The 14,712-nt window shown below is 42.3% G+C and overlaps 1 protein-coding gene across 8 annotated transcripts in view; it reads left to right on the top strand.

Annotated features, from left to right (window-relative positions):
- Positions 1-14,712, top strand: part of DLG1 (discs large MAGUK scaffold protein 1) — a 235,311-nt gene that overhangs the window by 205,140 nt on the left and 15,459 nt on the right. The window lies entirely within an intron of this gene.

Below are 14,712 nucleotides of genomic sequence, written 5' to 3'. Positions count from 1 at the left end.
TTGGTGTAGAGAAACCAGCACTCACATTCAAGTGCACGCTGCACGGGAGAGGACGTTAATCCACAGCAATATATATAAATAATCTGGGATTCTTTATATATATCACACCATGTGAGAACCGTATTTCGAACCGAACACAATTCCCGTGACACAAACTTATGGCATTTTAATAATTTATAATGCTGTGTGTTCCTGCACGACCTCGACTGTACTGAACCTCGCCTAATTTGTTAGTACAGTTCAATACAGCTGCGGTCAGACTGGAATTCACAGCATTATAAATCATTATAATTCTGTGAGTTTGTCACAGGAGCAGTGTTCAGCCATGGAAATAATGTTTCACAATGTGTTTCCTGGACTGAGTACGCTTGTGTGAAACTGGCCTTACACACTCAAAATTAGGCTAAAAAAATTGACATTTAGAAGAAAAAAAATTTTTTTTTTGCTGTAATTCAGCTCAGCTCTAGGAAGTTTGAATGAGGTTTCTAGAAGTATAATTTTGCATGATTGAGTTCTTTTCCATCACTGCTGCATGTTTTTGTTTGCACTTTTTCATTACTGGTTTATTTGAAATAATGACAGGTCGTCAGTAGTAATAAACAAAAACTGAATCTGAATTTTCAATTGCCATTTTCTTTTCACATACAGAGTCTGCATGAAGTTGTGTAAATGTGCAAATACTGGGGCAGATTTACTAATCCTATTAGAAGTGTCAACTTAGACAGGGCGTTTACACCTGCAGCACATTTATCATAGGGGCCCAGACTGGATGATAAACTTGGTGCAGGACTAGATAATTTTGTCCAACTAGCTGTTGGTCAGCTTAGGCTACTTTCACACTAGCGTTCGGGTTTCCGCTCGTGAGCTCCGTTTGAAGGAGCTCACGAGCGGACCCGAACGCAGCCGTCCAGCCCTGATGCAGTCTGAATGGAGGCGGATCCGCTCAGACTGCATCAGTCTGGCGGCGTTCAGCCTCCGCTCCGCTCGCCTCCGCACGGACAGGCGGACAGCTGAACGCTGCTTGCAGCGTTCGGGTGTCCCCCTGGCCGTGCGGAGGCGTGCGGATCCGTGTGGCTCAATCTTCAAGCGGATCCGTCCCCCATTGACTTTACATTGAAAGTCTGGACGGATCCGTACTAGGCTATTTTCACACTTAGCTGTTCTATGCTAAAAATAATGCAGACGGATCCGTTCTGAACGGAGCCTCCGTCTGCATTATTATGAGCGGATCCGTTCAGAACGGATCCGCCCGAACGCTAGTGTGAAAGTAGCCTTACTTTGCAGCAGAATTTTACACCAGATTTGTGGTGCAGTGTTAGGGCTCATGCACACAAATGTATTTTCTTTCCGGGTCGATTCCATTTTTTGGTTTTGTTTGTTTTTGCACACTGTATGCGGAACCATTAATTGCAATGGGGTCCGCAAAAAAATTTGAAGTTACTTCATGTGCATTCCATTTCCGTGTGTCTGTTCTGCAAAAAAAATGAACATGTCCTATTAATTTACGGACAAGGATAGTACTGTTATATTAGGGGCCAGCTGTTCCGTTCCGCAAAATTCGGAATGCACACGGACGTCATCTATATTTTTTGAGGACCACAAAATACATACGGTCGTGTGCATGAGCTCTTTGGGCAGAACGTTGCATCTAATTGTAAACCTCCTTTTCCACAATGTCACAGTCCCCTTCTGCGCATTTTGCAGATGCTTGTTCCAACGCTATATGCACCAAATTACGGTGCACTGACAATAGTAAGCACTATAGATGTATAAATAAATATATATATATATATATATATATATATGTGTATGTATGTATAACTTACTAATGGAACTTTACATGCTCGAGTAATCCCCAACCACAAAATGTGTCCTCCACGATGTGACTAGAACCTTTTACTGGTGGTTTGCATTCTGGGAAGTGTAGTTTAGACACCATATTATCCATTGTAATCCGCCTTAGGGTAAACTGTCTCACTAAATTACAGGAGTTTAGCTACAGGCCTGTCAACTGCTCCCATTAGCAAAAAGCAGAACTGTAAATGCAGTGACAGGCTATCGTAATAACTGTATCTGAGGACCAGTACTAGATATGTCATTTATTAAAAATAACTTTTTATGATCTTTATAGACCTAGTCATTGTAGCTACGCACACACATACATGAAGATCTTAAAGGGTTTCTACCACTTGCTGTGGACACATTTCGTTTTCAGACACTAGCGATCCGCTAGTGTCTGATGTACCATACAAGCCAAGTATTATATTCCTCCGTTTTCTTTAAAAAAGCACTTTTATATTTATGTAAATGAGCCTCTAGGTGAGCCTCTAGGTAAACGGAGCCTTTCAGCACCTAGAGGCTCCGTCTACCTTCATAAACTGCCGCCCAGCTCCTCGCTCCAGCACGCCCATCTCTTAGTGAAATCGATCCTCCCCCTGCTTCTGGTGTCCGAAATCTCGCGCCTGCGCCGTTCGTCGCGGCATTCGGCACAGTCAATGTCTGAGCGCTCAGACATTGACTGCGCCGAATGCCGCGACGAACGGCGCAGGCGCGAGATTTCGGACGCCAGAGGCAGGGGGAGGATCGTTTTCACTAGGAGATGGGCGTGCTGGAGCGAGGAGCTGGGCGGCAGTTTATGAAGGTAGACGGAGCCTCTAGGTGCTGAAAAGACGCCCACATAGCACCTAGAGGCTCATTTGCATAAATATAAAAGTGCTTTTTTAAAGAAAACTGAGGAATATAATACTTGGCTTGTATGGTACATCAGACACTAGCGGATCGCTAGTGTCTGAAAACGAAATGTCCACAGCAAGTGGTAGAAACCCTTTAAGGTCTTTAAAGGTGTACATATACTTTATAGTTTTAGGTCAAGTCTAAATTGAGACTTTATATAAAGTCATTCACCCATCTTGTGTATTTCATCATTGATAGCCTGTGTTTGTTTTTGATTGGGATCAACATTGGTAATGTGTGTCATGTCATGCACTTAATGGTAAAAGCATGCTGAATGTGCAGTGTGCTGAATGGCTAAATGGGTATGTTTTGCTTTTCATCACTATAGCAGTATGATGTGATACTTGCAGAGGAATTTTCTAGGACTCGAATCTTATGCAATATTTTTTTTACTCCACAGGGCATCTTGGGTTAAAAAAATAATAATAAAGTAAATTTTCAAGTATTGTTATATTTTTTTTTAAACTTTTTATTGACTTATAACAATTTAGGTATGGCACATAGACATTCATCCAAAAGCATATAATGATCAAGTGACTTGCTACATATCAAAGTAAAAGTACAGTTGTTGTGCGCATATATATATATATATATATATATATATATATATATATATATATACAGTACAGACCAAAAGTTTGGACACACCTTCTCATTCAGAGTTTTTTTTATTTTCATGACTATGAAAATTGTAGATTCACACTGAAGGCATCAAAACTATGAATTAATACATGTGGAATTATATACATAACAAAAAAGTGTGAAACAACTGAAAATATGTCATATTCTAGGTTCTTCAAAGTAGCCACCTTTTGCTTTGATTACTGCTTTGCACACTCTTGGCATTCTCTTGATGAGCTTCAAGAAGTAGTCACCTGAAATGGTCTTCCAACAGTCTTGAAGGAGTTCCCAGAGATGCTTAGCACTTGTTGGCTCTTTTGCCTTCACTCTGCGGTCCAGCTCACCCCAAACCACTGTGGGGGCCAGGTCATCTGGCGCAGCACCCCATCACTCTCCTTCATGGTCAAATAGCCCTTACACAGCCTGGAGGTGTGTTTGGAGTCATTGTCCTGTTGAAAAATAAATGATGGTCCAACTAAACACAAACCGGATGGAATAGCATGCCGCTGCAAGATGCTGTGGTAGCCATGCTGGTTCAGTATGCCTTTTAATTTTGAATAAATCCCCAACAGTGTCACCAGCAAAGCACCCCCACACCATCACACCTCCTCCTCCATGCTTCATGGTGGGAACCAGGCATGTAGAGTCCATCCGTTCACCTTTTCTGCGTCGCACAAAGACACGGTGGTTGGAACCAAATATCTCAAATTTGGACTCCTCAGACCAAAGCACAGATTTCCACTGGTCTAATGTCCATTCCTTGTGTTCTTTAGCCCAAACAAGTCTCTTTTGCTTGTTGCCTGTCCTTTAGCAGTGGTTTCCTAGCAGATATTCTACCATGAAGGCCTGATTCACAGAGTCTCCTCTTAACAGTTGTTCTAGAGATGTGTCTGCTGCTAGAACTCTGTGTGGCATTGACCTGGTCTCTAATCTGAGCTGCTGTTAACCTGCGATTTCTGAGGCTGGTGACTCGGATGAACTTATCCTCCGCAGCAGAGGCGACTCTTGGTCCTCCTTTCCTGGGGCGGTCCGCATGTGAGCCAGTTTCTTTGTAGCGCTTGATGGTTTTTGTGACTGCACTTTGGGAAAACTTTGAAAGTGTCCCCATTTTTCGGACTGACCTTCATTTCTTAAAGTAATGATGGCCACTCGTTTTTCTTTGCTTAGCTGCTTTTTTCTTGCCATAATACAAATTCTAACAGTCTATTCAGTAGGACTATCAGCTGTGTATCCACCTGACTTCTCCACAAACACAACTGATGGTCCCAACCCCATTTATAAGGCAAGAAATCCCACTTATTAAACCTGACAGGGCACACCTGTGAAGTGAAAACCATTTCAGGTGACTACCTCTTGAAGCTCATCAAGAGTGTGCAAAGCAGTAATCAAAGCAAAAGGTGGCTACTTTGAAGAACCGAGAATATGACATATTTTCAGTTGTTTCACACTTTATGTATATAATTCCACATGTGTTAATTCTAAGTTTTGATGCCTTCAGTGTGAATCTACAATTTTCATAGTCATGAAAATAAAGAAAACTCTTTGAATGAGAAGGTGTCCAAACTTTTGGTCTGTACTGTGTGTGTGTGTATATGTATATATATATATCTGTATATATATATATATATGTATGTGTATATATATATATATTTAATATTTATACCTGACATTTATATACAAATACTGTTACACCTGACATTTATATACAAATACTGTTACACCTGACATTTATATACATATACTGTTACACCTGACATTTATATACATATACTGTTAGCAATAAAGACGTGGCTTCGGGTTGTAAGAGTATCTCGATGAGTATAATGTATCATATTACACGATCGTCCCAATGGAATGTATATGATTATCTGACAATGTCAATGAAGATGAACACATTCTCCCCTCAACTGAAATTTTTGTGGGCACCCCCAATTTCAAAAACGATATTTTCCATGGGTACAATTTGATTCACTAGGGACTTCCATTGTCCCATAGTAGGTGGTCTGTCCGCCATCCGATTGCTATAGCTTTCCCAGCGAGAAACGGAGACTCTCCCAGAAATATTCTATTGTGATGTGACCATAGCTCCTCGTCCATTATCCCCAAAATACATATCTTAGGAGACATTGGTACAGAAGTTGGGACCACAGTTGAAAGGACCGTTGTGACCTCCCTCCAAAAGTGCTGCAGGTAACTACACTCCCATATCAAGCAGTTACCTGTGAGCACCTGTGACATATGTTATGTGGAATTCTACCCATTTTATATAATCTGGTAGGAGTAAAGTAGCTTCTATGTAGTATAAAGAGTTGTATTAACCTATTATTTATTGAGGATGAGACTCTCATGGGAGCCTCCAGTGCCATTCTAGTGCTGTCATTTGTGGTATAGAATTCCTCCACTTTTAATGATCAGCGGGTTTAGAGTCATTCTGTTACTAAGGAGATGTGTTTTATAGAGCCAAGATAATGCCCTTGGGCCCTGAGTGTTCAGTATTCCTATTAATGGGTATGTCGAAATAGCACGGTTTGGTGTTCTAAAACTGCGCATGGAGGGCATGCCTCACTTGCAGGTACCTGAAAGAGGATACGTGGGATTCCGACATTCTCTTGCAGTGGAGTGAATTAGCCCAAAACACCTCCAACATACAAATCCCTTAACGTGAGTTTTTCAGTGTTCCCTCAATGTGTCTGCCCTTTCATGTGACATTACATGTGAGAACATGGGGTTATCCCATAATGGCACACTATCCAGTAAATCTTTGTAATTTTGAAGCTTTGCTGTCCACACCTGGTGTGCCAGCTTGTGTAATTGGAGGGTGTGTCTGGGGAATAGATGTATACTTTCCAACACTGGCCACAGTAGTTAAGTGCAAGTAATCCTGTAAATAGTATTCTGCATTGGGTAGTTCTGACTGTGTCAATTGACCTGTTAAAAAAATGCAAAAAGAAGTCTGGGTACTTTCACACTAGCGGCAGGGGACTCCGGCAGGCTGTTCCGGTGGTGCACACCGAGAGGCAGCCGGTCGTTTTCATGATGAAATGGCAGACATTAGCTGATCATGGGCAGCCTTTAAAGTGAATTTAGGCTCTTCTTAGCCCCAATAAGTTGTGTTGTATGGCTGTGAGTAGTTGGGCTCATGTTGTGCCTCCTCGGCTTCCTCCATCTCTTGTAAACCGTCCTCTCTGAAGTCAGCTGATTATGTGCCAGGATGATGAAGGATTCTAATTGGGAGCCGGAGCAGCTCTCAAACACGTGCGTTCAATAACCTGTTTGCAAAGTTTATTCAAGGCTAAAGAGAGTAATAAAAATTATTGCAAAAGTTGACCTGCCCTTTTAAACCTGCCCGGTGAATTGTGCCTTATCTAAGCAGGATAAGATATAGTGAGAGAAGCGGAGTTCTGTAATATATAGGTTTTTATTGATTTGAGCAGGATTTGAGTAAATTCTGACAGGACTCCTAGGATAGACGGTCTTGATTATCCCGCCCACATGGGCTGATTGACAGCTTTCTGTATACACACACTGATCCCGCTTCAAAACCTTTAAACCCATCTCCCGGTCTCATCTGCTGCTCTCCTGTTTTTGGTGGTATACGCTGCCATCTTGTTTCCTGCTTCCCCTCTGATATGGTTCTCCTAATGGCACCTTTTCAGAAATAGCGAGCTAAAGTCTCAGTGCACTGCTCTAAACCCTGTCCAGAGGCATATACAGATCCCAGCAGCCCCATAGTAAAAATAAGTATCCATGTATCAAACACTCCCAGGCAATGCAAATTGCAATGCACAATTCCCCAGATTTCCGACAAACTGATTTTTATTTTTGAAATTTAAAATAATAATAAAAAAAAGTTGCACTCTGCCTCACTCACATTATCTTCTGTGTTGGTAAAAGTCGAACAGGTAGTTCATAAATATTCCACGCATTCTGAATCCCACATATTTGCACCAGGAAACCGGCATATGTACAACAATACATTTCCTGACTCCCTTTACACAGTATATTAAAACTAGGGAGAGCACAGTGCATAAGGATTTATACAAGTACCATTGATATCTATGGAATTTGTAAATGTATTTGTACGAAGCACCCTCAGTGGTGGCTGCCAGAAATGCAGTGAATCTATGTCAGGAACAGGAGAAGCAGTTAGCATTGGACCCCATAGTAGTTGCTCGCTAGCTGTCCTATCTAAAGGTAGAAAATGATAGATCAGTGACACAAAAATTCATCTAAGTACACTGCAGTCTCATGATATTCCTATATTAAGCTCCTACACAGGCATCACTCTATGCATTGGGGACATACACAGAAACAAGGAGGTTGGTGGGGAGGGATAATGTCTCATGAGCAGCCAAGAGGAATGTATAGATGCTGATGTAAGCCTGTAGTTTACAAGAAGTCGGCCACAGTCAGGTGGTTAGACTGGGATCACATGACACAGCTTCCCATAATGAAATGGTTCACAATATATGAATGCAACTGAGCTGAAGCAAATTACGTTGCTAGAATATTGCTAGGGCGATCCCAATAAAATTCCCAGAACGCTGCTTTAACACCTTCCTTCATGATACTTGATATACATGTTTGTCATAGAAAATAAATGGTGCTTAAAAATAATTTTATCTACTGCCTGATGGCTGTTCTGTACAGTAACTGGGATTTGAGATGGACCTGATCTTGGTTATTTGATCCCTCAGATGCTGTTGTCAATAGCAATCAAGGATTATGAGCAGTTATACAGAGGAAGGTGGCTTCCCCAGTCCTCTGATCTCCCAGCAAATGACCCTGCACAATAGAAGGGTGCCAAGCCATTGTCATGGCAGCTGGGGACTTGATCTCCTATTAGGGTGTAATAGATCTGTAAAATCGCTATACACTGCAATTCATAAGTTGCAAGTTAAAGTCCTCTAAGGAGACTAAACAGAACAGTAAAAATACATAAAATAAATAAAAAATGTTAAAGAAATATTTAGAATTCAAAACTCATTTCTCATTTTATCATATTAAAAAAACAAATATGTACAAAAAATAAGCATAATTGTTATCACCGCCTCCACAGATATCCGAACTATCAAAATATCACGTTATTTATCCCGTGAATGCCATAAACAAAAGTCAGTGCCAGAAGAGTAGTTTCTTGGTCATACAAATGGATCCTTTTCAGAACGGATGCAGACGGTTGTATTATCTGAATGGGTCCGTCCATGACGGATCCGCACAAAACTCGAGTGTGAAAGTAGCCTAAGCTGTGAGAGGGCCACAGCTCTCGAAGGAGCACAGTGCCTTCTTAACCACTTCAGCCCCGCTAGGTGAAACCCCCTTAATGACCAGAGCACTTTTTACACTTCGGCACTACACTACTTTCACCGTTTATCGCTCGGTCATGCAACTTACCATACAAATGAATTTTACCTCCTTTTCTTCTCACTAATAGAGCTTTCATTTGGTGGTATTTCATTGCTGCTGGCATTTTTACTTTTTTTGTTATTAATCAAAATGTAACGATTTTTATGCAAAAAAATGACATTTTTCACTTTCAGCTGTAAAATTTTGCAAAAAAAACGACATCCATATATAAATTTTTCACAAAATTTATTGTTCTACATGTCTTTGATAAAAAAAAAATGTTTGGGCAAAAAAAATAATGGTTTGGGTAAAAGTTATAGCATTTACAAACTATGGTACAAAAATGTGAATTTCCGCTTTTTGAAACAGCTCTGACTTTCTGAGCACCTGTCATGTTTCCTGAGGTTCTACAATGCCCAAACAGTAGAAAACCCCCACAAATGACCCCATTTCGGAAAGTAGACACCCTAAGGTATTCGCTGATGGGCATAGTGAGTTCATAGAACTTTTTATTTTTTGTCACAAGTTAGCGGAAAATGATGATGATTTTTATTTTTTTTTATTTTTTTCTTACAAAGTCTCATATTCCACTAACTTGCGATAAAAAATTCTAGGAACTCACCATGCCCCTCACAGAATACCTTGGGGTGTCTTCTTTCCAAAATGGGGTCACTTGTGGGGTAGTTATACTGCCCTGGCAATTTAGGGGCCCAAATGTGTGAGAAGAACTTTGCAATCAAAATGTGTAAAAAATGACGGGTGAAATGGGGTCACATGTGGGGTATTTATACTGCCCTGGCTTTTTAGGGGCCCTAAAGCGTGAGAAGAAGTCTGGAATATAAATGTCTAAAAATGTTTACGCATTTGGATTCCGTGAGGGGTATGGTGCGTCCATGTGAGATTTTATTTTTTGACACATATAGACTCCCTGATCACCCCCCTGTCATTGATCACCCCCCTGTAAGGCTCCATTCAGACGTCCGTATAATTTTTATGGATCGGATCCGCAAAACACATGCGGACGTCTGAATGGAGCCTTACAGGGGGGTTATCAATGACAGGGGGTGATCAGGGTGATCACCCCCCTGTCACTGATCACCCCCCCTGTAAGGCTCCATTCAGACATCTGCATGATTTTTACGGATCCATGGATACATGGATCGGATCCACAAAACACATGCGGACGTCTGAATGGAGCCTTACAGGGGGGTTATCAATGACAGGGGGTGATCACCCCCCCTGTAAGGTTCCATTCAGACATCCTCATGATTTTTTACGGATCCATGGATACATGGATCGGATCCACAAAACACATGCGGATGTCTGAATGGAGCCTTACAGGGGGGTTATCAATGACAGGGGGTGATCAGGGTGATCACCCCCCTGTCACTGATCACCCCCCCTGTAAGGCTCCATTCAGACATCCGCATGATTTTTTTACGGATCCATGGATACATGGATCGGATCCACAAAACACATGCGGACGTCTGAATGGAGCCTTACAGGGGGGGTGATCAATGACAGGGGGTGATCAGGGTGATCACCCCCCCTATCACTGATCACCCCCCCTGTAAGGCTCCATTCAGACATCCGCATGATTTTTTACGGATCCGTGGATACATGGATCGGATCCACAAAACACATGAGGACGTCTGAATGGAGCCTTACAGGGGGGTTATCAATGACAGGCGGGTGATCACCCATATACACTCCCTGATCACCCCCCTGTCATTGATAACCCCCCTGTAAGGCTCCATTCAGACGTCCGCATGTGTTTTGTGGATCCGATCCATGTATCCATGGATCCGTAAAAATCATGCAGACGTCTGAATGGAGCCTTACAGGGGGGTGATCAATGACAGGGGGTGATCAGGGAGTGTATATGGGTGATCACCCGCCTGTCATTGATCACCCCCCTGTAAGGCTCCATTCAGACGTCCGCATGATTTTTACGGATCCATGGATCGGATCCACAAAACACATGCGGACGTCTGAATGGAGCCTTACAGGGGGGTTATCAATGACAGGGGGGTGATCAGGGAGTGTATATGGGTGATCACCCGCCTGTCATTGATCACCCCCTGTAAGGCTCCATTCAGACGTCCGCATGTGTTTTGCGGATCCGATCCATGTATCCATGGATCCGTAAAAATCATGCGGACGTCTGAATGGAGCCTTACAGGGGGGTGATCAATGACAGGGGGTGATCAGGGAGTGTATATGGGTGATCACCCGCCTGTCATTGATCACCCCCCTGTAAGGCTCCATTCAGACGTCCGTATGCTTTTTGCGGATCCGATCCATGTATCCGTGGATCCGTAAAAATCATACGGACGTCTGAACGGAGCCTGACAGGGGGGTGATCAATGACAGGGGGGTGATCAATGACAGGGGGGTGATCAATGACAGGGGGGTGATCAATGACAGGGGGGTGATCAATGACAGGGGGTGATCATGAGGCGGTGATCAATGACAGGGGGGTGATCAGGGAGTTTATATGGGGTGATCATGGGTGATCAGGGGTTTATAAGGGGTTAATAAGTGACGGGGGGGGGGGGTGTAATGTAGTGTAGTGTGGTGTTTGGTGCGACTGTACTGACCTACCTGAGTCCTCTGGTGGTCGATCCTAACAAAAGGGACCACCAGAGGACCAGGTAGGAGGTATATTAGACGCTGTTATGAAAACAGCGTCTAATATACCTGTTAGGGGTTAAAAAATTCGGATCTCCAGCCTGCCAGCGAGCGATCGCCGCTGGCAGGCTGGAGATCCACTCGCTTACCTTCCGTTCCTGTGTGCGCGCGTTCACAGGAAATCTCGCGTCTCGCGAGAAGACGCGTATATGCGTCCAGGAGGAATAAAGCAACCACCTCCCGGACGCATATATGCGTACAGCGGTCGGGAGGTGGTTAAACAGCTGATCGGCGAAGGTCAAAGGGGTGTTGGATCCCCACCATTCAGGTACTGTTGACCTATTAGAATCTCACAAAACTCTTTTAAAGTTATGGATGACAGGATACGGTGACACAAGGCAAATGTGTTTTGTTTTTTAGCAAAAAAAAGTAAAATATAACAAAAACTATAGAAATTTGCTACCTCCATAATCATACTGACAAATATATAAAAACAAATATATGTACAAAAAATAAGCATAATTGTTATCACGGCCTCCACAGATATCCGAAATATCAAAATATCACATTATTTATCCCGTGAATGCCATAAACAAAAAAGTCAGTGCCAGAAGAATAGTTTCTTGGTTAAGTCACCTCCCAAAAATGAATCTGTTGCATGAACCTCAAGATAGCACTGATAAAAAGTACAGCCTGCCAAGTGAAAAAAAAGGCTTTGCACCACAGCACCATGAAAAATTAAAGGGGTTTTCCAAGATTTTGATGTACTGCTAAATTCTCAAAGCTTACCAAGCACAGCCAATATACAATGTACGGCGTTGTGCTTGGTAAGTCTACTTTCACACTTGCGTTTTGGCTTTCCGTTTGTGAGATCCGTTCAGGGCTTTCACAGGCGGTCTAAAACGGATCAGTTTGCATTGTAATGCATTCTGAATGGAAAAGCATCCGCTCAGAATGCATCAGTTCAGTCTCCATTCCACTTTGGAGACTGACACCAAAACACTGCTTACAGCGTTTTGGTGTCAGTCTGATGAAACTAAGCCAAACGGATCCGTCCTGGCACACAATGTAAGTCAATGGAGACTGATCAGTTTTCACTGACACAATAGAAAACGGATCCGTCCTCTATTGACTTTGAATGGTGTTCAAGACAGATCCGTTTTGGCTATGTTAAAGATAATACAAATGGATCCTTTTCAGAACGGATGCAGACGGTTGTGTTATCTTTATGGATCAGTCCATGACGGATCCTCACAAAGCGCAAGTGTGAAAGTAGCCTAAGCTGTGAGAGGGCCACAGCACTCGAAGGAGCACAGTGCCTTCTTAAACAGCTGATCGCCACCAATCAGGTACTGTTGACCTATTCTGAGAATCTTTTAAAGTTATGGATGACAGGATACGGTGACACAAGGCAAATGTGTTTTGTTTTTAGCAAAAAAAAAGTTAAATAGAACAAAAACTATAGAAATTTGCTACCTCCATAATCATACTGACCCAGAGTATAAAGTAATGTCATTTTTGCCACGCAATGCCAGAATTAAATTTTTCTTCTACAGTTTCACCCAACAATTCTTTTTCCATTTCTTGATACATTATATTGAACATTAAATGGGGCTATTAAAAATACATCTCATCACACAAAAAAACATGTTCTCAAACATAGAAGACCGAAAAATAAAGGTATTATTTTACCAGTTTTTAGTTATGTAGGTTTTTAAATGGTAAAAATTGTTCAAATGCAGAGTTTTTACACAACTAGTTCATTTATCTGCATGAGTTGCTAAGAGGGGGTTGTTAACTACCTAATGGTGTTTTAATATTCTGAGCACATCAGGCTTGAGTGGACCGGGATGACACTTGGCCGTTAATACCATTATATTTACAGTATATATTGAGGAGCGTGACGTGAGCACTGTGTTCTCGCTATTAATTCCCAATTGTTTACATCCGGTGTAAGTTCGGACTAGTAATAATAAATGACAGATCTGTTGATGGCAAGATACTTTAGGACTGCAAGCGTGATCCAAATAATTGCATGGTTGTTTTTTTTTTTCTTCTTTCGAGGCTGTGATGCATGAAGTCATTTGTACAATGTTTGTTACTGTATTGTTCCATTAGTTTGTAACTTTTATGTGTAATTATTATCTTTATTCACACAGGCTCATCATTCTTTAAAGGGGTTTTCTGGTGATACAGATTTTTAAGCAAGTGTCTGTAGCCTGCCCCCTGAAATAGGAGATTACTTATATACTCCCCTGCTCCATGTCACAATGGTCCTCCTCACGGCCTCCACTTTCTCCATCTTCTGATCCCATCACTGTTTACATCCAGCAGTGCCTGGGCATGATGACATTCATCGCTTCAGCCAGTGTGTGACTTCAGCGGTGATGTGGCCACAAGTAGCACGTCGCTGCTAAAGCCAGTCGTTGGCTAGAGTGATGCACGTGACCATGACCATACACTGCCAGATGTAAACAGTATGAGGACCTGAAGATGGAGAAAGAGGCTGCGAGGAGGATCGGAGTGACGTGGAGCAAGTTAATATGAATCTTCTATTTCACGGGGCAGGCTGTGGGAAACCCCCTTTAAACTATCTCATCAGCAATAAGGCTGAGATATCTCTTATTATATAAAAATACTCACCAAGCTTCTGATCATTAAGAAACTTCCAGTGTATTGTATAGGTGCAGCCAAGTGTTCAGGTTTTTTTTATGCAATTTTTGAAGGACATAGGTCGCTGTGACATATCAAAAAGTCTGTCAGAAGTGGATCATAAGAGTCTTTCCTTGCTGCAGGAGTTGAATCAAGACTGGCTCATAGATTGTCCATTGAGCCAGTCTCCTGCAGGGAGGAGAGAGAACGCTCTATTAGCATTTCTCTCCTCATTCTAGTGATAGGTGGGGTTCTCAGTACTCGGACACCCAATGATCAAAACCTTTGATCTGTCGCTATGACGCATCAAAAAGTTTCTCAAAGTACATCCACTCCTTTCAGGTGTGGATCATAATGGGAGAAAAAGTATTAAAGCGAATCTGTCACCAGCGACCTCCCCCATCCAGCTGTTTGCACAGACACTTAGCTGTGGTTCATCAGATTAAATATTTCCTTTTATTTATTGATCAAGTTAAAAGTTTCTTAATATGCAAATTAGGCCTCTGGTGAGGGTGTCACCATTGTTCATTGCACACAAGTGGCCAGCTCCTTTTTTGCTGCTTTGCCACTTCCTGGCCCTGTCAATCACCCTCATTGCACCAGAGGTCTAATGGGCATGTTAAGAAAAATTGTCATAACTCAGGAGCGGAGCCTCGGATCAACATAAGGCCTCATGCACATGACCGTTCCGTTTTTTGTGTCCGCAAATTGCAGATCCGCAAAACACGG

This window comes from Bufo gargarizans, chromosome 4, assembly GCF_014858855.1.
Source record: "Bufo gargarizans isolate SCDJY-AF-19 chromosome 4, ASM1485885v1, whole genome shotgun sequence".
NCBI lineage: Eukaryota > Metazoa > Chordata > Amphibia > Anura > Bufonidae > Bufo > Bufo gargarizans.
Note: the sequence above shows the minus strand (reverse complement) of the source record. Positions and strands in the feature narration are given on the sequence as shown.